Below are 5,441 nucleotides of genomic sequence, written 5' to 3' on the forward strand. Positions count from 1 at the left end.
GGCCCCCTATTCCTCCACCGACGTACTCCTTCCTCCTATATATACCTACGTACCCCCAAACGATCAGATACAGAGCCAAAACCCTAATTCCACCACCGTAACTTTCTGTATCCACGAGATCCCATCTTGGGGCCTGTTCCGGAGCTCCGCCGGAGGGGGCATCCATCACGGAGGGCTTCTACATCAACACCATAGCCCCTCCGATGAAGTGTGAGTAGTTTACCTTAGACCTTCGGGTCCATAGTGATTAGCTAGATGGCTTCTTCTCTCTTTTTGATCTCAATACAATGTTCTCCCTCTCTCTTCTGGAGATCTATTCGATGTAATCTTCTTTTTGCGGTGTGTTTGTTGAGACCGATGAATTGTGGGTTTATGATCAAGATTATCTATGAACAATATTTGAATCTTCTCTGAATTCTTTTATGTATGATTGGTTATCTTTGCAAGTCTCTTCAAATTATCGCTTTGGTTTGGCCTACTAGATTGATCTTTCTTGCAATGGGAGAAGTGCTTAGCTTTGGGTTCAATCTTGTGGTGTCCTTTCCCAGTGACAGTAGGGGCAGCAAGGCACGTATTGTATTGTTGCCATCGAGGATAACAAGATGGGTTTTTTATCATATTGCATGAATTTATCCCTCTACATTATGTCATCTTGCTTAAGGCGTTACTCTGTTTTCATGAACTTAATACTCTAGAAGCATGCTGGATAGCGGTCGATGAGTGGAGTAATAGTAGTAGATGCAGGCAGGAGTCGGTCTATTGTCTCGGACGTGATGCCTATATACATGATCATACCTATATATTCTCATAACTATGCTCAATTATGTCAATTGCTCAACAGTAATTCGTTCACCCACCGTAAAATACTTATGCTCTTGAGAGAAGCCACTAGTGAAACCTATGGCCCCCGGGTCTATCTTCATCATATTACTCTTCCAATACTTAGTTATTTCCTTTGCTTTTTACTTTGCTTTTATTTTACTTTGCATCTTTATCACAAAAATATTATCCTATCATATCTATCAGATCTCACTCTCGTAAGTGACCGTGAAGGGATTGACAACCCCTTATCGCGTTGGTTGCGAGGAGTTATTTGCTTTGTGCAGGTACGAGGGACTCGCGCGTAGCGTCCTACTGGATTGATACCTTGGTTCTCAAAAGCTGAGGGAAATACTTACGCTACTTTGCTGCATCATCCTTTCCTCTTCAAGGAAATCCAATGCAGTGCTCAAGAAGTAGCAAGAAGATTTCTGCCGCCGTTGCCGGGGAGGTTCACGCTAGTCAAGATTTGACTCCCGACAACTAGCCATTTCTGGCACCGTTGCCGGGGAGTCTACGCAGAAGTCAACATACCAAGTAACCATCACAACCCTTATCTCCCACATTACATTATTTTCCATCTACCTCTCGTTTTCCTCTCCCCCACTTCACCCTTGCCGTTTTATTCTCCCTCTCTCTCTCTCTATCCTCCCTCTCTTTCTCTATTTGCCTCTTTTTGCCTTTTGCACTTTCTGCCATTATGTCTGAAATTGGGGAAATTATTGTTGACATGGACAATAATAATATCATGCAAAATTCTGATGCTCCTGCTGAAGAACCCCCTATCTTACATACAAAAAAGTTCTGTATTGGTAGTGGTAATATTATTGGAAAAGGAGTTATCCAAGATTTCTTTACTTGTGCTGGTACTTTACCTTCTATGGGTAGTTCTATCCTTCATAGAACTAGTAGTCTCGCGGATGCCATTGACATGCTTGTAGTTGAACTTGAAAGACAATTCATGCACATGCACCCTTGCATACAAAGGATTTTCCTAGAATTTTCTAATATTGAGCATTCTTCTGTTAAGTGTGTTGGTACTATCTTTTTGGCTTATGAGTTTAGATTCATAATAAAAGAGGCCAAAGAAATCTTTGCGCATTATAGGGTGGACGCTTGCCGTCCTCCCATAGAGGCTATCCTTTTTGATCAAGAAGAAATAATGCGTTTTCAATCTCTAGACTATGTTGCTTTCAATGAAAATCTTAGAAAAAGGATTCCTACCAATGTTTTAGTTGATAGAATTTCTGAACTTAATGATGATTTGGCCATTCGAAATGATGAACTAGGATATTCTCTTGAGTATAGGCTCACAAAGTTCTGTCAAAAGAATGCTTGTAATGATGAATTGGTTGTACAATACGAAGGGCCAAAGGAGGAACCTATACCTCCCAAAGTTGATCTTGGGGACTTTTGTCCCATTAAATTTAGCCCTTTTGATTACTTTCGCTTGCCTCAAAGAAAACTTGCTGCCGAACGTAGAGAATATGAAATGAGCTTTAATGATCTATCTTACTATTATGGCAATACCTAGATCTATCCTTGCTTTTTATGCCTAGCTTGGGGCGTTAAACGATAGCGCTTGTTGGGAGGCAACCCAATTTTATTTTTATTCCTTGATTTTCGCTCCTATTTATTAATAAGTAATTTACCTGGCCTCTGTTTTGGTTGTTTTTTTGTGTTTAGTTGGTGTTTGTGCCAAGTAGAACCGTTGGGAAGACTTGGGGAAAGTCTTGATATCTTGCGGTAAAAAACAGAAACTTAAGCGCTCATGCGAACTGCTGCTATTTTTATTTGGAAAGTTATATTTAGTTAATTATTTTTGAAGATTATTAATAGATAAATTCCTCACGTCCAGCAATTTATTTTAGAATTTTTGGGGTTCCAGATCTTGCGCTAGTTACAGATTACTACAGACTGTTCTGTTTTTGACAGATTCTGTTTTTCGTGTGTTGTTTGCTTATTTTGATGAATCTATGGCTAGTAAAATAGTTTATAACCATAGAGAAGTTGGAATACAGTAGGTTTAACACCAATATAAATAAATAATGAGTTCATTACAGTACCTTGAAGTGTTCTTTTGTTTTATTTCGCTAACGGAGCTCACGAGATTTTCTACTTTAAGTTTTGTATTGTGAAGTTTTCAAGTTTTGGGCAAAGATTTGATGGATTATGGAACAAGGAGTGGCAAGAGCCTAAGCTTGGGGATTCCCATGGCACCCCCAAGATAATATAAGGACACCTAAAAGCCAAAGCTTGGGGATGCCCCGGAAGGCATCCCCTCTTTCGTCTACTTCTATCGGTAACTTTACTTGGAGCTATATTTTTATTCACCACATGATATGTGTTTTGCTTAGAGCGTCTTGTATTATTTGAGTCTTTGATTTTTAGTTTACCACAATCATCCTTGCTGTACACACCTTTTTAGAGAGCCATACATGATTTTCAATTTGTTAGAATACTATATGTGCTTCACTTATATCTTTTGAGTTATATAGTTTTGCTCTAGTACTTCACTTATATCTTTTAGAGCATGGTGGTGGATTTGTTTTATAGAAACTATTGATCTCTCATGCTTCACTTAGATTATTTGAGAGTCTTAAATAGCATGGTAATTTTCTTAAATAATCCTAATATGCTAGGTATTCAAGATTAGTAAAAAAATCTTATGAGTGTTTTGAATACTAAGAGAAGTTTGATGCTTGATGATTGTTTTGAGATATGGAGGTAATAATATCAAAGTCTTGCTAGTTGAGTAGTTGTGAATTTGAGAAATGCTTGTGTTGAAGTTTGCAAGTCCCGTAGCATGCACGTATGGTAAACGTTATATAACAAATTTGAAACATGAGGTGTTCTTTGATTGTCCCCCTTATGAGTGGCGGTCGGGGACGAGCGATGGTCTTTTCCTACCAATCTATCCCCATAGGAGCATGCGTGTAGTGCTTGGTTTTTTGATGACTTGTAGATTTTTGCAATAAGTATGTGAGGTATTTATGACTAATGTTGAGTCCATGGATTATACGCACTCTCACTCTTCCATCATTGCTAGCCTCTTCAGTACCGTGCATTGCCCTTTCTCAGATTGAGAGTTGGTGCAAACTTCGCCGGTGCATCCAAACCCCGTGATATGATACGCTCTTTCACACATAAACCTCCTTATATCTTCCTCAAAACAGCCACCATACCTACCTATTATGGCATTTCCATAGCCATTCCGAGATATATTGCCACGCAACTTTCCACCATTCCGTTTATCATGACACATTCATGATTGTCATATTGCTTAGCATGATCATGTAGTTGACATAGTATTTGTGGCAAAGCCACTGTTCATAATTCTTTCATACATGTCACTCTTGGTTCATTGCATATCCCGGTACACCGCCAGAGGCATTCATATAGAGTCATCTTTTGTTCTAGCATCGAGTTGTAAATAAATAAAAGTGTGATGATCATCATTTTCTAGAGCATTGTCCCAAGTGAGGAATTAAAAAAAGGATAGAAAGGCCATAAAAAAAGAAGAGAAGGCCCAAAAAAAGAGAGAGAAGGGACAATGTTACTATCCTTTGCCACACTTGTGCTTCAAAGTAGCACCATAATCTTCATGATAGAGAGTCTTTTGTTTTGTCACTTTCATATACTAGTGGGAATTTTCATTATAGAACTTGGCTTGTATATTCCAACAATGGCCCTCCTCAAGTGCCCTAGGTCTTCGTGAGCAAGCAAGTTGGATGCACACCCACTTAGTTTCTTTTGTTGAGCTTTCATACATTTATAGCTCTAGTGCATCCGTTGCATGGCAATCCCTACTCCTTGCATTAACATCAATCGATGGGCATTTTCATAGCCCATTGATTAGCCTCATTGATGTGAGACTTTCTCCTTTTTGTCTTCTCCACATAACCCCCATCATCATATTCTATTCCACCCATAGTGCTATGTCCATGGCTCGCGCTCATATATTGCGTGAAAGTTTATAGGTTTGAGATTACTAAAGTATGAAACAATTGCTTGGCTTGTCATCGGGGTTGTGCATGATGAGAGCATTCTTGTGTGACGAAAATGGAGCATGACTAAACTATATGATTTTGTAGGGATGAACTTCCTTTGGCCATGTTATTTTGAGAAGACATAATTGCTTAGTTAGTATGCTTGAAGTATTATTATTTTTATGTCAATATGAACTTTTATCTTGAATCTTTCGGATCTGAATATTCATACCTCAATTAAGAAGAATTACCTTAAAATTATGGCAAGTAGCACTCCGCATCAAAAATCCTGTTTTTATCATTTACCTACTCGAGGACGAGCAGAAATTAAGCTTGGGGATGCTTGATACGTATCCAACGTATCTATAATTTTTGATTGCTCCATGCTATATTATCTACTGCTTTGGACATTATTGGGCTTTATTATCCACTTTTATATTATTTTTGGGACTAACCTATTAACCGGAGGCCCAGCCCAGAATTGCTGTTTTTTTGCCTATTTTAGGGTTTCAAAGAAAAGGAATATCAAACGGAGTCCAAACGGAATGAAATCTTCAGGAACGTGATTTTCTCACCGAACATGATCCAGGAGACTTGGACCCTACGTCAAGAAATAAAGGAGGAGGCCACGAG

This window comes from Triticum dicoccoides, chromosome 7A (genome assembly GCF_002162155.2).
Source record: "Triticum dicoccoides isolate Atlit2015 ecotype Zavitan chromosome 7A, WEW_v2.0, whole genome shotgun sequence".
Lineage (NCBI taxonomy): Eukaryota > Viridiplantae > Streptophyta > Magnoliopsida > Poales > Poaceae > Triticum > Triticum dicoccoides.